The following is a 22,862-nucleotide window of genomic DNA, read 5'->3' as shown; positions in this document are numbered from 1 at the left end:
AGTTATGGGGCATTCTGGCCACCCAATAAGACATCCCTTAATATGGTTCATACTGGTCACTGCACTGATTTTACTGAGTTTTATTTGTGTATTTCTTTTTTTTTTTAATGAGTTTTTATGTTTTGTTTGTTGAAAAAAATAAAGAGACACAGGCTAGCACACTTTGTTTTGTTTCTGTTTTTGAAAGATGTCTTAGCTATGGGTGACTCGTTCCAAACAGCTTGCATATTACAATATTCCAGGAATACATACGTGCAATTCATAGTCACTGGATGTCCAGAGGGCTCTCCAAATCTGTGACTCTATATCTTTTTCTTTTTAAAAAAGGAAGCATTAGATAACTACATGGAGGATGCAGACTTTTAGCTATGACAGCCTAAAACCCAATCACTGCCTATTGGGTGTGGTTGTCGATGGGTGTGGGCAGATTTTGCCTTGGTGTCCGTGAATCTCTCCAGGGCATCTCATTTAGGGTAGGCAGAACAGAGCGTCATTCACATCCAGGACATCTCCTCTTACGATCTAATGGTGTGGTGTATGGTGTATAGGGACGCGGGTGGCGCTGTGGGTTAAACCACAGAGCCTAGGGCTTGCTGATCAGAAGGTCGTTCGAATCCCGCGACGGGGTGAGCTCCCGTTGCTCGTCCCAGCTCCTGCCCACCTAGCAGTTCGAAAGCACGTCAAAGTGCAAGTAGATAAATAAGTACCGCTTCAGTGGGAAGGTAAACGCGTTTCCGTGCGCTGCTCTGGCTCGCCAGAAGTGGCTTAGTCATGCTGGCCACATGACCCGGAAGCTGTACGCCGGCTCCTCGGCCAGTAAAGCGAGATGAGCGCCGCAACCCCAGAGTCGTCCGCGACTGGACCTAACGGTCAGGGGTCCCTTTACCTTTACCTTATGGTGGTAGCAAAAGCCCTGTAAACACATTTTCTGGTCCAAAAAGAGGGAAATCTAAGAACTATTAGGAGTTCGAATATCTTGGGATTTTGCAAATGTTTTATTGTGGTTTTATAATTTGTTGGAAGCTGGCCAGAGTGGCTGGGGCAACTCAGTCAGATGGGTGACGTATAAATATGAGAATGATGATGATGATGATGATGCAGAAGTTCTGCCCCTTTTAGAGACAGGCTGGGCTCCAACAGAACTTGCCTCGAACCGACCTTCGTGCGCTGTAGGGTTGGGTTTTCTTTGGCTTTTTTCTTTTGAGTCCCTTCTCCGTAATTGAGTCCTCCCTGGGTCTTGCATGCGCCTCTCCTCGCCTCGTGATTTCTCTATTTTTAAACGAGTAATTCTCCATTATTGATCAACACCTTGGCTGAATTAACTCACATTTAAATAATAATTATGTTTTCTCCCCAGAGAACGGAGGCAAGGAGGGAGATAAACACCCTTGGAAATGAATGAGCTTGTTCGGGCTGCATGCCGGGGTTAATATATTGATGGGTGTCCGAGCGGCTGCCATCCCGTAGCTTAGTAACCAGCAATAAGCAATTAGGCTCCGTCATTATTCAACCAGAGGGAGGGTGATTTGACTTTCTGAGCTCCCTCCCGCCCTCCCTCCCTGCTTCCAACTCTGGCGCTAATCTTTGCCAATCAGCTCTGCTGCAGTGCCCCACGGAGAGGCAGAAGCCGGGGGGCTGCAGGTGCCGTGATTGTGCTGCGGGCAGGGGGCATCTCCAAGAGCAAGCGCAATCCTCAGGATGCAAGGCAAGGGGTTCACCTGATGCCCCCCCCCCCGCCCGCCTGCCGACAGCCAGATGCGCCTCTTGCCTTCCCCTTGGCAGCAGTGCTTTCTCCTCTAAAGAAGGAAAACCCGGAGAACTCAGGCCAACTCATAGGGGCTGAGGCAGTCCCCCTCCCCACAATGTCATTTTTGAGGTAGCCAAGCCCCCTCAATATTCAGGGGCATCCGCCTCCGCTCCCTGGCTCCTTGCGACAACCCCACCTGGAGTCCTGTGTCCAGTTCTGGCGCCACAATTTAAGAAGGATGTTGACAAGCTGGAACGGTTGCAGAGGAGGGCAACCGGATGATCAAGGGTTTGGAATCCAGGCCTTATGAGGAATGGTTGCAGGAGCTGGGGATGTTTAGCCTGGGGAAGAGGAGATAGGAGAGCCATCTTCCAACATCTCAAGGGCTGTCACATGGAAGATAGAGCAAGCCTGCTTTCTGCTGCTCCAGAGGGTGAGACCTGAACCTATGCCTTCAAGTGACAAGAAAGGAGATTCTGATTAAACAGCAGAAATAACTTTCTAAGAGCTGTTTGACAGTGGAATGGACTCCCTCAGAAGATGGTGGGTTCTCCTTCCTTGGAGGTTTTTAAGCAGAGGTTGGGTGGCCATCTGAAGGAGCGTCTCCACCCCATCATTCAGCCCGGACACTGAGGTCCAGCGCCGAGGGTCTTCCGGCGGTTCCCTCACTGCAAGAAGCGAGGTTACAGGGAACCAGGCAGAGGGCCTTCTCAGTAGTGGCACCCACCCTGTGGAACGCCCTCCCATCAGATGTCAAGGAAATACACAACTGTCTGACTTTTAGAAGACATCTGAAAGCAGCCCTGTTAGCCCTGTTTGAAGTTTTATTCTGTTTTTAGTGGTCTGCTGGGAGCCACCCAGAGTGGCTGGGGAAACCCATCCAGTTGCGTGGGGTATAAATAATAAATTATTATTATTATTATTATTATTATTAGTCATGGATGTTTTAGCTGAGATTCCTACATTGCAGGGGGCTGCACTAGATAATCCTCAGGGTCCCTTCCAACTCTGCAAATCTCTGAAAATGAGACAAGAATAAGGCAGCCTCAAAAGATGTCAGCACAACCCGCTCTCCAAACGTTGGACCTTGGTAGTCCTTTACGGTCCCGTCTCTTTCTGTTTCCCTGACGTGTCTGCTGCAGAGAGCCAGCCGGCACTCAGGCCCTGCCAGGACGAGAGCTCCCTGCCTTCCCAAGCTGTCACACACACTCTGCTTGCGAGCCTCGGCCGGTACACCTGCCAGCGCGCAAACACACACCCATGTATATTTTAAAGGCAGGAAACAGCCCCCGGGCCGTTTTGTGTCTTGTGTCTCTCTAATACTGAATAATGGAATTCCCTCTTGCGTGTCTTGGCTGGCAGGCTAGAGCCAGAGCGCTGTGGGCTGCCGGACGGAATCGTCTTCCCGCTCTACGTAAAGTCGCTGAGCAGACTGGAAGAGGCACAACTGGGGCACGGGAGGCCACCTGGTGGCCTTCATTGAATGTCAGGTTATCCGGGGCAAGTGCCCAGGCTTGCTGGCCACAAAAGGCACTCCCTCTGAACCTCGTAGCTTCTGAGCCACTGAGTCACTACTTGGGCTTCTTTTAATATGAGGACACGGACAGGGTGGTTGTCTCCTGCTGTGGAGAGAAGGCATTTAATTTATGCCAGTCTCCCCCAAAGTGGTACCCTCCAGATGTTCATAGAGTCACAGAATTGTAGAGTTAGAAGGGGTGCCAAGGGTCATCCATTCCTGCCCCCTACCATGTTATGGGACCCCAGCCCCCAGCCAGCAATCCCAGGGGTCAAGAGCGGTGGGATCTGCCATCCAAGAACATCTGGAGGTCACCACATTGAGGGAGGGCTAGTGTCATTATTGTCAACAACAAGGGTTTTTCACATTTACTCGCAACATGTCATTTTGTTGTTGTTGTTGTTCAGTCATTCAGTCGTGTCCGACTCTTCGTGACCCCATGGACCAGAGCACGCCAGGCACCTTCACTGCCTCTCGCAGTTTGGCCAAGCTCATGTTAGTAGCTTCAAGAACACTGTCCAACCATCTCATCCTCTGTCGTCCCCTTCTCCTTGTGCCCTCCATCCTTCCGAACATCAGGGTCTTTTCCAGGGAGTCTTCTCTTCTCATGAGGTGGCCAAAGTACTGGAGCCTCAACTTCAGGATCTGTCCTTCCAGTGAGCACTCAGGGCTGATTTCGTTAAGGATGGATAAGTTTGATACTGTATCAAGAAGGATACTGACAAGCTGGAACGTGTCCAGAAGAAGGCAACCAAAATGGTCAAAGGCCTGTAAACAATGCCTTATGAGGAACGGCTTAGGGAGCTGGGTATGTTTAGCCTGGAAAGGGAAGGTTAAGGGGTGATATGATAGGCATGTTCAAATATATCAAAGGATGTCATATAGAGGAGGGAGAAAGGTTGTTTTCTGCTGCTCCAGAGAAGCGGACACTGAGCAATGGATTCAAACTACAAGAAAGAAGATTCCACCTAAACATTAGGAAGAACTTCCTGACAGTGAGAGCTGTGGAATTTGCTGCCAAGGAGTGTGGTGGAGTCTCCTTCTTTGGAGGTCTTTAAGCGGAGGCTTGACAGCCATCTGTCAAGAATGCTTTGATGGTGTTTCCTGCTTGGCAGGGGGTTGGACTGGATGGCCCTTGTGGTCTCTTCCAACTCTAGGATTCTATGATTCTATGATCTTCTTGCTGTCCATGGGACTCTCCAGAGTCTCCTCCAGCACCAGAATTCAAAAGCATCAATTCTTCGGCGATCAGCCTTCTTTATGGTCCAGCTCTCACTTCCATACATCGCTACTGGGAAACCATAGCTTTAACTATAGCAACATGTCATAGGACCATAGAATTGTAGAGTTGGAAAGGAACCCCGAAGAGTCATCTAGTCCAGCCACCTGCAGGAATCTCAACTAAAGCATCTATGACAGATGGCAATCCCACCTCTGTTTGAAAACCTCCAGTGGAGAATCCACCACCTTCCAAGCGAGACCGTTCCAGCTGTTACCGCCAGAAAATTCTGTGGTTTCGAACTGGTTTCGACTCCCGAAACGGCTTGAAAATCAAGGCACGGCTTCCAATTGGATGCAGGAGCTTCTTGCACTGAAGCGGAAGCTGCGTCGGACGTTTGGCTTCTGAAAAACATTTGCAAACCGGGACACTTGATTCCGGGTTTGCGGTGCTCAGGAGCCGATTTGTTTGGGCGCCAAGCCATTCGAGTACCAAGGTACCACTGTATTTCATCGGAATCTCCTTTCTTGTGTGTTGAGTCCACTGGTTTGGGTTCCTCCCCTTTGGAGCAACAGAAAACAAGCTTGCTCCATCTTCCATGTGACAGCCCTTCAGGTATTTGAAGACGGCAACTTCATGAGATGCCCAAGAGTTCTAGCATTATGAGAGAGGGAGACCTTTCTCAGTGCATATACGTTATTGTATCAATGTCTATCTTGCTTGCTTTTTCTCTAAACTATAAAGTCCCGATGGCTGCAACCTTTCCTCACGCGGAGTACTGTGCAAGGGACAAATTGGCAATTAATCCAACCGGAAACTTTCAAGGCCCCATCAATACGGGGAACCCATAAGTGATCTTCTGCCATTGCAAGGTCCATAGTCTCAGTCAAGGCTGCACCTTCTGCAAAGAACAAGTCACTTCCAGGCTGTGTCGCATCCGAACACCTTTGTGTCTCTTTGCTCTGCTTTCTGGCTTCTTAGGCAAAGCGCAGCTCCTGGGATGCCTCCGCGTCTGGGAACAAGAAAGGTGCCCCCCCCAACATCTTGCTCTGAACCTTTGCCCTCTTCCTGTCAAGACATGCAGGGTGAATTACAGTTAAACCCCAGAGGCTGACCTCGCGCTGCAGCAGGGCAAGAGGCCTGCGAAGAAATGGGGTCACGTTTCTCTGGCTGCTATTTTGGGAGTCCGCTGTTCCTTGCTGGCGCTCCCTGCGCACTCCTCTGCAACGTTGATCAAGCGGCAGGGGGGCATGGGGGATCATGGCTTCTGGGTGCCTTTTTCCTCCCTCTTGCAAGACGCAAGGGAGTCTGAGTCAGGTGCTCAGTCTGCAGGGGGAAGGGAGATGTGAGGCAGGTGTCGGAAGGCAAGCTCCGTTCTGGCCAGAAGCAGGAAATGGGTTTGCAAATCCCATTTACTGGCACCTCCCCAGCACCATTCATTCATTCATTCATTCCATTTATTTACTGCATTTCCATCCCACCTTTTTCTCCACGGAACTCAAGGTGGTCTACATGGTTCACTCCCACCTCATTTAATCCCCACAACAACCCTGTGAGGTAGGATAGGCTGAGAGGTGGTGACTGGCCCCCAAGGTTAGCCAGTCAGCTTCCTGCCAATGGAGGATTTGAAGTGAGCTTCATGGCCAAGTGGGAATTTGAACCCCGGTCTCCAAGGTCCTAGTCCAGCACCCTAACCTCTACACCACACTGTCAGTATCAACTCACCTAAGCTCTTGGCGTAAAATTTGCTTGCCGAAATTGCTTACCAGTTCAGAGTTTTAGTGGGTGAGCAAAGTGAGAATTCGAACCCTGGTCTCCAAGGTCCTAGTCCGACACCCTAACCACTTCTCCATACTGCTGTTGTGTGTTGTACAGAACTGAGTGGTTCTGGACCAGTATAGCAGGCTGACCTCATGGGTGGTGGTGGAGAGAGAGAGAAAATCAAACCGTTCCTCATTTACAGGACCAAAACCCAGAGGTTTTTTTTTTCTCTGGGCTGCTCTCCTTCGTCTGGAGGGTGGGCAGTACCCACCTCCCCTGATCGCAGGCAACGTGGGACAGATGTCCCTGCATAGCCTGTGTCTCCAAACAACCGACAGAGGGGCTATTATTATGAACAGTTATAAGGGATTATATGTACTTGGCATGCAGTTTGCTCCAAGGAGGATGGGAGAGAGGAGGGAGCCTGTTTGTTCTGCTCTGGTGATGTTGTTCTTGCTGTTTTGATCTGGAGGAGCTGACATTGCAACTCGAAACAAGTTCCCTTAGATGCAAGTTCAATTTGACTTAACTCTCTGGTTAATAGGTCTTTTATGGAGGATACATTATAGGTAACAAATTTAAATTTATTTATAATTAAATGTTTATTTGTTAAAAAATTAGATATTAATAAAAATCATATATATAGAGAGAGACAGACAGACAGACAGACAGACAGACATGGGTGGCTCTGTGAGTTAAACCACAGAGCCTAGGGCTTGCTGATCAGAAGGTCGGCAGTTCGAATCCCCGCGATGGGGTGAGCTCCCGTTGCTCGGTCCCTGCTCCTGCCCACCTAGCAGTTCGAAAGCACGTCAAAAGTGCAAGTAGATAAATAGGTACCGCTCCGGCGGGAAGGTAAATGGCGTTTCCATGCGCTGCTCTGGTTCAGCAGAAGCGGCTTAGTCATGCTGGCCACACGACCCGGAAGCTGTACGCCGGTAACGCGAGATGAGCGCCGCAACCCCAGAGTCGGACACGACTGGACCTAATGGTCAGGGGTCCCTTTACACACGCAAACACACAATTATTATATATATATATATATATATATATATATATATATATATATATATATATATATGTGTGTGTGTGTGTGTGTGTGTGTGTGTGTGTGATGTTTATTAATGTCTAAAAATGGTTATAGTATAATATCTAAAAATGGTTATAGAGGATTCTGCAAAATACAATTATTATCAGACAGGGACTGATTATGATATACATAGTCCATACAAAATTATTGATAGCTGTTGATCTATAATAAAATTAATAAACCACAGGTATGTGAATGCGTGGACTAGAACTATTTATAGCGTAGACTTAATGGCTAAGACAAGGTTACAAAACATGAACCCTGTTATACCAAGAGAAATAAATTCAAGCATTCAAAAGCCCCGACCCCCTGCATCTGCCATATTGGATTATAGGCCAAGGGGATTTTTCGCTGTCTCCCTCCTTGCATACATATTAAATAAATTCAGACCAAACAGGTGCATAATCATCCTTTTCTCTTTGGTCTGTAGGGACTCTCTGCTTATTAGTTCATAGATCTTTAATGCATCATACAGTCGTACCTCGTGTTGCGTTCGCTGCGGGTTGCGAACGGCACAGGTTACAAATGCGGCATAGCCGGAAGTGTTTTCTTCCAGGTTTTGCCATGCGCAGAAACGCTCTGCACGGTCTGCACATGCACAAAAGCGCGATATTGCACTTCTGCACATGCGCGGAATCGCCGCTCGGGATGTGGACTTTTCGGGGTACGAACGGCACCCCGGAACGGATCGTGTCCGCAACCCGAGGTACCACTGTATAGAGACAGAGAGAGAGTTTTATTTTATTTTGGTGCTTAATTGCTTTTTAAATATTGCTGTATTTGTTTTTATCAGTTTCTATTTGATCCGTACCTGCCTTGAGTCCTTGTATGGGAAAAGGTGAATATATATAATGCAGCCTGGACCAGCTGTGCTGTCTGGGGCTGATGGGAGTTGTAGTCCAAAATCTGTGCAAGGGCTGCTCTAGTAATAAACTGAGCTGGAAATTGGGATGCTCCCCTTTCATGCTCTCCTTGGTCTCCCGGAGGAAACCAGATTCTGGCCTTGGTGGGCCTTGGGTCTGGTCCCTGATGGCTGTCTTATGTCCTGGCACAGTGAGGAGCAGAGACTTGAGTACTAAGCACATGACAAGAGCCGCCTGGATAAGGCCAAAGGGAGCCCATCTGGTCCAGTGTCCTGCTCTCACAGATGGGAAACCAGTAAACAGGATTCGATCTCAAGAGCACTCTCTCCTCCTCTGGTATTCAGAAGCATTACTGCCTCCGACCGTGGAGACAGAGCAGAGCCATCGTGGCTAGCAGCCCTGGATAACTCATTCGTTTGTCTCAACCTCTTTTAAAGTCATCTAGGTTGGGGGCCTCTTGGGGAGAGAGTTCCACAGTCTAACTTCAGGGTGTGTGTGTGTGTTTTGGTGGGGGGGGGGGGCTGGCCCTTGGTCTCTGCCACCAGCTGAGCCAGACTTTGTGGTCATAACTGAAGCACAAACCCTTAAGGTCTGTTTCTTTGCTCCATCCCATCCCTTTCTCTTGCTGTGCCACCGAGAGCCGAGTCTGGGGATGAGATGCATTTGCAACAATGCCATAGAAAGGTCTGGGCATGGAATGGCACTGCCACCCTCTTGCAACCAGTACCCCAGGGAGGCTAATCGGAGCATGAGCCGAGCCGAGAGTGCCAGGCGGGAGGTGGCCTCGCACAGCCATCCCGGTGTCTGGGGCCATTGATCCTGCGATGCTGAGCACGTCGCCGGCGTTGCGCTTGCGTTTTTAGCTCAGGTGCAGAAAGTTAATTGCTCTTTTCACTTTGTTTAATGGGGATGCTGCTGTCAGAACTACTCAGGAGGAAATTACTTTGGCAGGATGGTGACATTGCAGAGGGAGGGGGCCAAGGCAGGGTGGGCGATGAACCACTCCGGGCGGGAGTGTGTGTGTGAGAGAGAAGCACAAGGGCGCCACACTGGGAATGTCAAATCCTGCCGGGCAATGGAGCAGGGAGACAGGACTTCCATCCCCTGGAAGTCCAGTGGCCTGATTTGATTTTTTGCAAGCTTTCTATTCTCTTCCTCCTCATCCTCTTTCTTCCTTGGATTCCTACCCTATCTTCTCCTCCAAGGAGTTCAAGGTGGCATGTACGTAGAATCACAGAATCATAGACTTGCAGAGTTGGAAGAGACCCCAAGGGCCATCCAGTCCAACCCCCTGCCAAGCAGGAAACACCATCAAAGCATTCCTGACAGATGACTGTCAAGCCTCCGCTTAAAGACCTCCAAAGAAGGAGACTCCACCACACTCCTTGGTAGGAAATTCCACTGTCGAACAGCTCTCACTGTCAGGAAGTTCTTCCTAATGTTTAGGTGGAATCTTCTTTCTTGTAGTTTGAATCCATTGCCCCGTGTCCGCTTCTCTGGAGCAGCAGAAAACAACCTTTCTCCCTCCTCCATATGACATCCTTTGATATATTTGAACATGGCTATCATATCACCCCTTAACCTTCTCTCTCTCCAGGCTAAACATACCCAGCTCCCTAAGCCGTTCCTCATAAGGCATCGTTTCCAGGCCTTTGACCATTTTGGTTGCCCTCCTCTGGACATGTTCCAGCTTGTCAGTATCCTTCTTGAACTGTGGTGCCCAGAACTGGACACAGTATTCCAGGTGAGGTCTGACCAGAGCGGAATACAGTGGTACTATTACCTCCCTTGAGCTAGACGCTATACTCCTATTGATGCAGCCCAGAATTGCATTGGCTTTTTTAGCTGCTGCATCACATCTCAGCTACAAGCATCCATGCCTGATGGCTATCCAACCTCTGCTTAAAAACCTCCCAAGGAAAGAGAGACCAAAACTCCCAAGGGAGACCGTTCCACTGCCGAACAGCTCCCTCAGCCTGAAAACCGAGATGAGCCCCACACTCCATAGTCACCTTTTCCTTTAAATATGTCCTGCCTGTGTGTGCCATTTTTCCACCACACAAGTGGTTTCAAAGCAGCTGACAGTCCCATTCGTTTTCTAAGGAAGAGAGAGAGAAAGAGAGAGAGATCACACCTCATCCCCCAATAAAATTGTCCAACATCTATAATGAAACAGCAGGTAAGAAGATAGCAGTGGTTATTCTCGATTAAATGAGCCACAGTAAAAGGACCTTGTGGCACTTTTAAAGACTAACAAATGTATTATGGCCTAAACTTTTATGGATGGCATTCACGATGCAGTCCGCAAAAGCTCAACGCCATCATCAATTCATTTGTTTTTAAGGTGCCTCGCAAGGCTCTTTGCCGTTTTTGCTGCCCCTCTGGAATCAGTAAACGGCTGCCGGTTTTGAGTAAGTGCCCCCAGAGGTTTTTGGCTTTTGGATGCAGCAGCGAGGAACTACCGGTATTTCTGAGCCTTCTCCCAATTCCATGGACTGGTTTTTCCCTATGCAGAACTGCAGTGTGTGACTGAGTCTGGCAGATTCCAGCCCATAATTAATTAGCATCGACCGCCCTGCGCTTAGAGCAATAAGGAGGGATCTATAGCAAAATTAGGCAGGGAGTGTGATGGAGTGCTAGTAGATTATATGTGATGGGCACGGCTCAATTCTTTGCTGGAGTTGTCTGGCGGTAGGATAGCAGGCGTGGCGAGGGGGGCCAAAGGAAGCCATTTATATACACCCCAAAGGCAGAAGGAATGATCTGGGTCCTCAAAGGAGGCAGAGGCCGTGGCGCTGTGTAGGGAGAGGGGTGGGGATGAAGGAGTGGGTGATTTGTTCCATTGTATGGTTTCTGCTGGTCCTCCGGCACCTGAGATAGCTTCTTCTTCAGTGTTTGTGAGGTCCTTGGCTTTTGACCTTCCCTGCTGTTTGTGGCTTGGCATACAAACATAAAGAACAGGAGAAGAGTCTTCTGTTGTTGTTGTTGTTCAGTCGTTCAGTCGTGTCTGACTCTTCGTGACCCCATGGACCAGAGCACGCCAGGCACGCCTATCCTTCACTGCCTCCCGCAGTTTGGCCAAACTCATGTTAGTAGCTTCGAGAACACTGTCCAACCATCTCATCCTCTGTTGTCCCCTTCTCCTTGTGCCCTCCATCTTTCCCAACATCAGGGTCTTTTCTAGGGAGTCTTCTCTTCTCATGAATGGCCAAAGTGCTGGAGCCTCAACTTCAGGATCTGTCCTTCCAGTGAGCACTCAGGGCTGATTTCTTTAAGGATGGATAAGTTTGATCTTTTTGCAATCCATGGTGAATGCTATTCTAGGCTGCATCAACAGAAGTATACAGTCCAGTTTAAGGGAAGTAATTGTTGTTCTTTAGTCGTGTCCAACTCTTCGAGACCCCACGGACCAGAGCATGCCAGCACTCCTGTCTTCCACTGCCTCCCGCAGTTTGGTCAGACTCATGTTGGTAGCCTTGAGAACACTGTCCAACCATCTCATCCTCTGTCGTCCCCTTCTCCTTGTGCCCTCCATCTTTCCCAACATCAGGGTCTTTTCTAGGGAGTCTTCTCTTCTCATGAGGTAGCCAAAGTACTGGAGCCTTAACTTCAGGATCTGTCCTTCTAGTGAGCACTCAGGGCTGATTTCTTTAAGAATAGATAGGTTTGATCTTCTTGCAGTCCATGGGACTCTCAAGAGTCTCCTCCAGCACCATAATTCAAAGAGCCTTCTTGATGAGGCCAAATGGGGTCCATCTAATCCAACATCCTGTTCCCACAGTGACCAAGCAGCTGCTTCAGTGGGGAACCCGCAAGCAGGATCCGAGCACAAGAGCCGCTCTCCCCAGCTGTGTTTTCCAGCAACTGGTATTCTGACACATCGCTGCTCCAACTGTGGGGGCAGAACAGAGCCCTCCTGGCTAGTAGCCACCCATAGCCTTCCCTTCCTCCGTGAATTTGCCACATCCAATTTTAAACCCTACTAGTTTGGTGGCCATCACTGCCTCCCAGGTGTGCCAGCTGCCAGGTGTGTCCACCAATGTCCCCAAAGTGCCAAGTTGAGGTGGAGGGCTGAGGGCAGCATGGCTTCTGTGGCCAGCTCCTTCTCCTCCTGCCACGGGGAGGGGGAGAGAAGGAGGGTCCAAGCAGCCGGGTCCCACTGGGTGCAAAATGAAAAGGATGTCTGGAGGGTACCTTGGTCATGAAGAGATTTGTGGGCAGGAGAAAGGCACGGTCCTTTCCTGGGCCGCAGGTCCCTTGCCGTCTCCACTTGGGTGTGAGGTTCCTAATGAAAGTTCACCCACCTTTTAATTGCCAGATGTTCTGCCGCCAGTCTCCTGGATTAGAGAGGCCTTCAATTTGCCGGGTTTTCTCTCCAGGCGGGGAGTTGCTCTCCGCCGTAAAGATGCAACGCTTTGGCAATGGATACGGCGGAGCACGAGAATCTTGGGACGCCTCCCGCTCTCTGCCCACGTTTCCGTTCCTTTCTCCAGGTTTTTGCAATTACGTTTTTGGCAGCTCAACGGAGATGTCCGTTTCGTTGGCGATCCACCCGTGGGATTTCAGCGTCCTCGGGAAACCAGGCTAGGATTAAGATGGCAGGCCTAATCCCGCTGCCCTGTTCACCCTGCCCTAAATCAGAATGTGGGAACGAAGACCAGATGGAGGGAAGAGCTGCACTTACCGTTTGGTGTTTCATTGGCTGGACTGTCTCAGCTATCCCCAAACTGGTGCCCACCAGGTGTTTTGGAATACAGGTTCCTTACCCCCCCCCCAAGATGTTCACAGGGCACCAATATTGTTCTTGGAGCTGAATCGACACGAGCATTTGGGCCCTGTGGTTCCTTCTGTCGAATAGTTTTGGAACATTTTTTGGTACCTCTACTAAGATCATGGCCACTGGTCCCATCACCTCCTGGCAAATAGAAGGGGAAGAATGGAGGCAGTGAGAGATTTCACTTTCTTGGGTTCCATGATCACTGCAGATGGGGACAGCAGTCACGAAATTGAAAGATGCCTGCTTCTTGGGAGAAAAGCAATGACAAACCTAGACAGCATCTTAAAAAGCAAAGACATCACCTTGCCGACAAAGGTCCGTATAGTTAAAGCTATGGTTTTCCCAGTAGTAATGTATGGAAGTGAGAGCTGGACCATCAAGAAGGCTGATCGCCGAAGAATGGATGCTTTTGAATTATGGTGCTGGAGGAGACTCTGGAGAGTCCCATGGACTGCAAGAAGATCAAAGAAGATCCATCCTTAAAGAAATCAGCCCTGAGTGCTCACTGGAAGGACAGATCCTGAAGTTGAGGCTCCAATACTTTGGCCACCTCATGAGAAGAAGACTCCCTGGAAAAAGACCCTGATATTGGGAAAGCTGGAGGGCACAAGGAGAAGGGGACGACAGAGCCAGAGATGGTTGGACAGTGTTCTCGAAGCGACTGGCATGAGTTTGGCCAAACTGCGGGAGGCAGTGGAGGATAGGGGTGCCTGGCGTGCTCTGGTCCATGGGGTCACGAAGAGTCGGACACGACTGAACGACTGAACAACAACAAAATGCTTTTTTTAAAAAAATTAAAAAGCCGGCTAGGTTGGTGGCCATTGCTGCCTCCTGTGGGAGTGAGCTGCATAGTTTGTCATTTCACAAAGCATCCATGTTCTCGGTGTGGGGACTTTTCTTTTGGCCCCTTTGGCGGAGTGAATTCAGAATGTGGTTGCTGGAGTCATTTCGGGTGTGTGTTCCATGAGGACAGCTTGGGAGAGTCATCAGAGGAGCATGTGTGTTTATTTCTGTTTCTGTTTATTGCCTTTATATCCTGCGTTTTCTCCAAGGAGCTCAAGGTGGTGTTTCTTGTTCTCCTCCTTCTTGTTTAATCCCCACAACAAAACCCGTGAGGTAGGATATGCTGAGAGGCAGTGACAGCTCAATATCTTTTTGTTGTTGTTTTAGATTAGTTTGATTATATATATATATATATATATATATATATATATATATATATATATAATGTATTATGAAAAGTTTCAAAAAGAAAATTGGGGGCGGGGGGGGAGGTAAGTCACCCCAAGTGAGTTTCATAGCCAAGTGGGGATTTGAACCCAGGTCTCCCAGCTCCATGTCTGACACTCTGACCACTACACCACACTGTCAGTATCAATTCACTTAGTCGAAATAAATAAATAAAAATTGTCCAGTAGCACCTTAGAGACCAACTAAGTTTGTTCTGGGTATAAGCTTTTGTGTTATATACCCAAACAAACTTAGTTGGTCTCTAAGCTGCTACTGGACAATTTTTTTCATTTTGACTGCGTCATACCAACACTGCTACCTACCTGAATTCACCTACTTGTTTAACATTACAGAGTTTTAATGGATGTGTCCATATTAATTCTTGGGGGTGGGACTTTTTTTTCCCCTTAGAAAAGTTGCGGGGCTGGTGCCGGCAGAATGGAGGCTAACTTTTTGAACTTGAAAAGACCCAAAGGATCTAATGTCCCATGTTCTTCTCTAACAGCGGCCTGCCAGCTGCCTCTGGGGAGCTTTTGAACAGGGCATGAAAAGTCCAGCTCCGACCTCCGTTTTGTTCCCAGCATCTAATAGTCGGGGATACACCTGCCTCAGAATATGGAGGCTCCATTTAGCTACCGTGGCAAAATAGCTCTCCATCACTCCCGCTAATAATAAACTCAGGGGTTGAGTGACAAAGCAGGGCTACCAGGGAACAAAAGAACGATCTTTGTCTTGCTTGGGGGATCCCGAGAAGCACAAGGAATCCTCGGGGGGGGGGGGAGCCTAAGCAGGTAAAGAAGCCCAAGAGAATCCAGTGAGGACTGAACATGCTCAGAGACCTTGAAACCCTGAGGTTTGTTTGCAGGAGGATGGAGCAGATAACTCTTGGGAGAGGAGGGCGTGGCTGGCTGGCAGCAGCGCATGCTGCAACATTTTGTTGCAGTTCCCACTTTGTGGATTGGATTTACTCATAGCCCATAACCCCATCAAAAGGCGTTGTGTAAACTGGCAACTCTTATGGCAATACCTTGTGGCAGTGAGTTCCATGAGTGAATTGTGCCGCAGGTTGCCATTCTCTGTTCTTGCTGCCTTGCTCCCTCGTGATCCCTCTGTTTGTGTGAATGTCGCGCTGTATTTATATAGAAATCACCACAGCTCCACAGAGTCTAGAGCAGGGGTCAGCAACTTTTTCAGACGGGGGGGGGGCGGGTCCACCATCCCTCAGACCTTGTGGTGGGCCGGACTATATTTTGAAGAAAAAAAGAAGAAGAATGAATTCCTATGCCCCACAAATAACCCAGAGATGCATTTTAAATAAAAGGACACATTCTACTCATGTAGAAACAGGCTGATTCCCGGACCGTCCGAGGGCCGGATTGAGAAGGCGATTGGGCCGCATCCGGCCCCCGGGCCTTAGTTTGGGGACCCCTGGTCTAGAGCCTTGCAAGCAAATCTGCCTTTCCCAAAACCATTTCCAATCTAACTCCCATTAAAGCTTGCCTTTTAAAATGATGGGCGTGGAGATATTTTATGACAGATAGCCAATTATTTTAAAATTTTGTCCGAATACCTGCTGTCTGGTTACCAGGTGAGCCCTGTATTATTAACTGAAGCAAGTGCATAAAGTTGAGCCGGTGCGTAGGTTGCCACGGGACTTTGCAGCGTGGCAGAACCTTTTCCCCCCCATTTTCCTTTGTTTTGCTGAACTGGAGGTTTTGTACTCCAGGAAAAGAGGGAGCTGGAGAAAGAGGGAAATTTGGGTCGGGAGCCCCTGGCTGCTTCGGGTTTCGCCAGCCGGCTCTGGAACTCTCATTTGGAACAGGAGGAGAGGAGAGGAGAAAGATGAAAAGTAAGGACGGCACATTTTAAAATTAAACAGCAGGAAGAAAAGGAGTCCAGAGGGAAGAGGGGAGCGAAATCCACTGAACAAATGGAACATTTCACTGTGGAATGGCAACTCAAGCTCCCCTCACGTGGTTGGCTGATCTGCCCTTGTCCCCTTAAAAGAAAGTAATTTTACACACACACACACACACACACACACACACACACACACACAGGGAGACACATTTTTTTTCTAATCTGTGTGTGATTTCAGATGGGAGTTTGAAGGGAGAAATTCTTGGCTTTGGTAATGGGTGGAGGGGGGTGGGTGGGTTGGAACAATAATATATATATATCTTGAAATGAGACTGCTGTGAAAAAGGTCGTTAGAAGCCGGAGAATGAAGATGAAGTAATGAATAATAATAGCGAGGCAAGAAAGCCGAGGGAACAAAACCCAGGCACAAAAGCAGAAACCATCAAGAGAGGAGCCGGTCTGGACACAAAAGTGGGGGCCTGGCAGAGAGAGAGAGAGGGGAGAGACTCCCCCCCCCGCCACCACACCGCCTCTGCTTTCGCATCAATGCAAATCTATGCGCCGCTGCATGGAAATGCACCATCAGAGACAGAGAGAGAGAAATGCCTTTTCGGAGTCCTTCGGTACAAAACATCCTTTCAAATCCAGTCGCCAAAGAGAAAAGCTGCTCTCGCAGGAGGCGAGAGAGTCGGAGATTTTTATGTTTGGTTTTGGTCCTGCAGGAAAAGGAAATGTGGGGGGGTCTTTCCAGGGTGCTTGGGGTGGGGGGGGTGGGGTTTAGACAAGCCTGATCTAGGGTCCCCTCTTAAATTATTATGGGCTCACGGTGGCAGAAATGGACCTGTGACACTCCGCCATGGCTGTCTGCCAAGGTGAGGTCTGAGAAGGCTGGGGGGGGGGGGGCGTTTCATGTGAGAGGGGGCACAGCACAAAGAAGGCAGGAATGGGTGGTGACTCCTACAGGGAGATGCAAAAAGGAGAGAATCAGGCTACCCTCGTCCAGGAATGGCCACAGTTGGCCAACCAGATAAAGCTGGTGGAAGGCACTCCTAGCTGCAGAGAACACATGGGCCTTTGGTGGACCTGGGAGAGAGCCTCTGCCAGCCCGTGTAGAGAATACTCGGCTACATGGGCCAGCAGTCTGACTCTGCATAAGGACAGCTTTTTGTGTCTTGTGTCTCAAAGGAAGGTCAAGGACCCCTGGACAGTTAAATCCAGTCAAGCTGGACTATGGAGTGCGGTGCTCATCTCACTTCAGCTGAGGAAGCTGGCGTTGGTCCGCAGACAGCTTTCTGGATCATGTGGCCCGTAGCTCAGGGATATAGCATCTGTCTTGCGTGGAGAGGGTCTCGGGGTTCAAGAGGCAATTCTGAGCTGGATGAACCAGTGTTTCTTGGCGCAGGGCTTATCCACACTGATCCTGGTCCAGGTCACAGAATCACAAAATCATAGAACTGGAGAGTTGGAAGGGACTCCAAGGGTCATCCAGTCCAACCCCCTGCAATGCGATGTCCTTATGTTCATTTGATGATGTGGTTCAGGCAGCTCAATGTTCCTCAACTGCGGCCCTCCTCTGATGACCTGGTTCTGGGGGAGAACAAGATACAGATGCCCCCCCTTGCCTCACACCACAGGAGGAGAGAGTGTTGTTCTTGTGCTCGGATCCTGCTTGCTGGTTTCCCATTTGGGCATCTGGTGGGCCACAGGATGCTTGACTAGATGGGCCATTGGCCTGATCCAGCCATCCCTTCTCATGTTCTTAAGACGGAAGCTGGTTGAGGATGAGCGAACCAGACATGGGTTTTTCCAGCTCTATGCTGGGCAGAGTCTGTGACTAAGGGAAGACTTGAACCCAGCACTTGCAGGGCCACCCAGTTTAGACCACACACACACACACACACACACACACACACACATCTTTGTCCCCTCTCCTGTTAGCGATCCAAGATTTCTCTTGCTTGTCTAGCAAGGACAGGATGTACGTTCGGTCTTTTTTTTCAACAGGCAACCTCCCCCTGTTTATGCGGGCTGGGATTAATTTCTCCTTTTAAGCAGCTCTTCAAAATAAATATTTTCTTTTCCCAGCCTACTTTCCTACTCCGAGCTTAATTGAGATGTGTGTTGTTTGCTTGTTTAAAAAAATAAAAAATAAAATAAAATAAAAAAGCTGATCTTTAGTAAGTGACAAAACACCAGATGCAAAGCCAGCAAACATCGGAGGCAGCAAATCTACTCAGGGGAGGAATTTTAAAGCAATTAAATGAACAAGGAGAAAGCAGTGCGGGGAGGGGGGTGGAACGTTAATTCTACGTCACGGTCATGATTTCACGCGCCCCAGAGCCGCCAAGCAGAGCGCTCCGCGTCCGCCAGGCAGCCATAATGTGACCCCGCACAGGCGGGAGGGTGTGTAAAACGAGAGCGGAGAATGTCGAGGCAAAATGCACCGCGGGGGCCAATCCTGGCTTGGCCGGGAAGAGTGTGTTTTGGATGGGACCCAGTAGATCTTTTACACTTTCTCTAATGCTGCGGTTCTTTATTTGAGTTCCATTTTAATGTCCTCGTAAAAAAATGATTGCATACGCAGTCCATATCATCCCTGGTGCGATGGAGTGTGTGTGTGTGTGTGTGTGTGTGTGTGTGTGTGTGTGTTGGCCAAGTGTAAGGCTGACCTCCAGGCAGGTTAAAGCGATGTCCGTGCAGAGCAAACCGTCATTCTCGTCAGGTCTCAGATGACTTAGAAGCAGAGTAGCCATATTGATGGGAGAGAGGACTCTCGGTGGCGACCAGCCACAAGGACCATGCTCGGCCTCCATGGATGGAGGTGGATATAGAATCATAGAATCCTAGAGTTGGAAGAGACCCCAAGGGCCATCCAGTCCAACCCCCGCCAAGCAGGAAACACCATCAAAGCATTCCTGACAGATGGCTGTCAAGCCTCTGCTTAAAGACCTCCAAAGAAGGAGACTCCACCACACTCCTTGGCAGCAAATTCCACTGTCCAACAGCTCAGGAAGGTCTTCCTAATGTTTTAGGTGGAATCTTCTTTCTTGTAGTTTGAATCCATTGCCCATGTCCGCTTCTCTGGAGCAGCAGAAAACAACCTTTCACCCTCCTCTATATGACATCCCTTTGATATATTTGAACATGGCTATCATATCACCCCTTAACCTTCTCTTCTCCAGGCTAAACATACCCAGCTCCCTAAGCCGTTCCTCATAAGGCATCGTTTCCAGGCCTTTGACCATTTTGGTTGCCCGCCTCTGGACACATTCCAGCTTGTCAGTATCCTTCTTGAAACTGGGGTGCCCAGAACTGGACACAGTATTCCAGGTGAGGTCTGACCAGAGCGGAATACAGTGGTACTATTACTTCCCTTGATCTAGACGCCTATACTCTTATTGATGCAGCCCAGAATTGCATTGGCTTTTTAGCTGCTGCATCACACTGTTGACTCATGTCAAGTTTATGCTTCTGAATACCCGTTTGCTGTAAACCGCAGGAAGGTGAGAGGCCACTTGTGCTCAGATCTGGTTTGGAACTTCCCTTTGGAGCATCTTGCTGGCCGCTGTGAGATAGGATGCTGGACTAGAGGGGCCATTGGCCAGATCCAGCTGCAGGCTCTCCTTATGGTCTCAGGTTCTTCAGTAGAAACAGCTGAACGCCCAGGGTGAACCCTCCTCCTCTCCATCTGACCTTGTTCTCTTCTCCAGGGCCTGGCGAAGATGCAGGATTCTCTCCTCTCACCCCCCAACATCTGCTCAAGCCCACAGGGCAAGTTAACTTGGAGATTCCAGGCAACTGGAGGCTGTCAAGAATCCCTCCGAGGGACCTGCAATCCAGGGTTTTGGAAGGATCCCTGTCAAATCGTAAAATCCCAGAGCTGGAGAGGGGACCTTGGGGACCCTCCTCTGAGTCCAGACCCCCCCTCCTACTCTCAGTGGAGGAAATCCTGTGCTCAGAGTGTCCTCATCCAAGCAGATGGCCTTGCTTGAAGACCTCCAGGAAGGGAGGGCCCACTTATCCTCTCTCAGAGATAATAATTTGTTGTTGTTCAGTCGTTCGGTCGTGTTCCGACTCTTCGTGACCCCATGGACCAGAGCACGCCAGGCACGCCTATCCTTCACTGCCTCCCGCAGAGATAATAATAATAATAATAATAATAATAATAATAATAATAATAATAATAATAATAATTTATACCCCACTCATTTGGCTGGGCTTCCCCAGCCACTCTGGGCGGCTTCCAACAAAATTTAAAATACAATAATCAATCAACATTAAAAGCTTCCCTAAACAGGGCTGCCTTCAGATGTCTTCTAAAAGACCAGGTAACTGGTTCTGGTCTTGTCGTCAAGACATGTCTCCTCCTGACTAATTGAAATCTGCCTTTTCCCCCCTCTCAATTTGGTCCTGCCGTCTCTCTCTCTTTGACGTCCAAACTCTTAACACAACTCTTAGTCCAGCATCCTGATCTCAGAGTTGCCAACCGGAGGCCCTGCCCAAAACAGGATCTGAGCACCAGAGCCCTCTCTCCCTTCTGTGATCCCAGCAATTCATGCATTGCTGCCTCTAGCTCATAGCTGTCAAGTCTCCCTTCTTTTGCGGGAAACTCCCTTATTCCAAGCCGTTTCCCGCAGCTATCCCTTATTGTTGATATCCCTTGAATTTCCCTTATTTCCGGGAAGGAGAGTTGGAGTCTGGGGACTCCTTGGGTCCCTGCATTTCTCAGCCCTGCCTGCCTGCCTGCCTGCCTCCCTCACAGGACTGTGTGTGGGGATTAAATGAGGACTAGGACCAGGGTGCTCCTTGGAGAAAAAGGTGGAATATAAATACCTAATAACAGACAGACAGACAGACAGACAGATATATAAAGAAGAAGATAAAATAGACGAATGTTCTGGCAACAGGTGCTCAGATTAAGCATTACTGCCCCTCACTGGAGGCAGAGCAGAGCCAACCTGGCCAGAAGCATCAGTGGTCCTCTCCTCCTGCATGAATTTGCCTAATCCTTTCTAAAGCCATCTAAGTTGGTGGCCATCGCTTGCTCCCTGTGGCAGGGAGTTCCAGAGGTTAACCGTGTGCTGCGTGAATAAGTGCTTTCTTTTCTCTGCCCTGATTTCTCTTTCCTGGGAGCTCTTAATTCGTAAATTAATTCGTTGCCTGGGGGGGGGATACCGCGGAGAGGACTGTCCCTGAGAACTGTCCCTGAAGAAGTGTGCATGCACACGAAAGCTCATACCAGGAACAACTCAGTTGGTCTCTAAGGTGCTACTAGAAAGAATTTTCGATTTTGTCCTGAGAACTGTAGACTGTCCCCAGGACAGGTGAGGGTGCTGATCCCTTATTTTCAAATCCAAAACTTGACAGCTATGCTCCAGCTTTAGAGGAAGAACATAGCCCTCAAGGCTACTAGCCATCAGTAGCCCTCTTGTCCATGAATGGGTCATTGCCCTGGCTGAAAAGTAAACTTGTCAACTAAAAGCAGCCAGGGTAAATCAAACCTTTTATCTTTTTTACATGGCGTGGGAACCATTTGTTTCATTTACATACCATGAAGAAGGGACATGGGTGGCGCTGTGGTCTAAAACACAGAGCCTAGGGCTTGCCGATCAGAAGGTCGGCGGTTCAAATCCCTGTGACGGGGGTGAGCTCTCATTGTTCGGTCCCTGCTCCTGTCCACCTAAACAGTTCGAAAGCACATCAAAGTGCAAGTAGATAAATAGGTACACTCCGGCGGAAAGGTAAAAGGCGTTTCCATGCGCTGCTCTGGTTCGCCAGAAGCAGCTTAGTCATGCTGGCCACATGACCCGGAAGCTGTACGCCGGCTCCCTCCGGTCAGTAACACGAGATGAGCGCCGCAACCCCAGAGTCGTCCGCGACTGGACCTAACGGCCAGGGGGTCCCTTTACCTTTACGTACCTGGGAAGACCAAATGAGAAAGCCACCTCAAACTTGTGGAAACTTATGGAGTGATCTACTAGATTAAGGTTTCAGTTTGCCACACCTCCTCTCTTTCGCAAGCCTATGCAGATACCAGGTTGTCTGTTATGATCCTCTTAGCAGAATGAACAATCTGAATCTTGGTGCCATGGTTTATCTCTGTTTTTGTTGTTGCATGTGCTGGTTTTGAGATGTGATGTATTTATTTATTTTAATTGTCTTTTAAACCATCTAGATTGGTCGCCCTCACTGTCTCCTGTGGGAGGGAGTTCCATAGTTTAATTACGCTCTGAATCTTCTAACATTCAGGACGCACACATGCACTCACTGAGCAGATCTGCAAATGTTATGATGTGTGGTTTGCTGAAAGTCGTCTTTGGGTGAACCTCGGAGAAGTCTGGTCCAACTCTCAGCATGCCTGTAGGTCCGCTTGGGGGCTGTGAGCCGGTTCTGTTTCTCTTCCTCATCTGCGAAAGCGGAATGAGCTTGACTGTTTTCATGGGGCGGATGGGAGAGCACACAAAATGACGTTTTAGTGCAGCTTTGTTCCTATGTTTGCAGGCACACATGTCTCATCAGCTTTGTTTTATTTCTTTGGCAAGATGCAGCTTGGGTTACAGCAATTTGTTCTCCAAATGGGTCGCATTTAAGAGAAAAATAAAATGCCCATAAAATCATACAAATCCCAATAAAACCCTCCTAAACGGGGCGTATTGAAATAGAGAGTCAACAATAAAATCATATCTGACCATCAAAGTTCCAGCGATACGATAGCCATCCACAAATATCTTAAGGGCTGTCCCATGGAAGAGGGAGCAAGCTGGTCTTCTCCTACTCTGGAGGGTAGGACTCGAACCAA

General features: G+C 49.0%; 1 protein-coding gene across 1 annotated transcript in view; it reads left to right on the top strand.

Annotated features, from left to right (window-relative positions):
* LOC117055257 (ciliary neurotrophic factor receptor subunit alpha-like) overlaps positions 1 to 22,862 on the top strand; it is a 91,165-nt gene that overhangs the window by 4,076 nt on the left and 64,227 nt on the right. The window lies entirely within an intron of this gene.

The sequence above is a fragment of the Lacerta agilis genome, chromosome 11 (assembly GCF_009819535.1).
Source record: "Lacerta agilis isolate rLacAgi1 chromosome 11, rLacAgi1.pri, whole genome shotgun sequence".
Classification (NCBI taxonomy): Eukaryota; Metazoa; Chordata; class Lepidosauria; order Squamata; family Lacertidae; genus Lacerta; species Lacerta agilis.
Note: the sequence above shows the minus strand (reverse complement) of the source record. Positions and strands in the feature narration are given on the sequence as shown.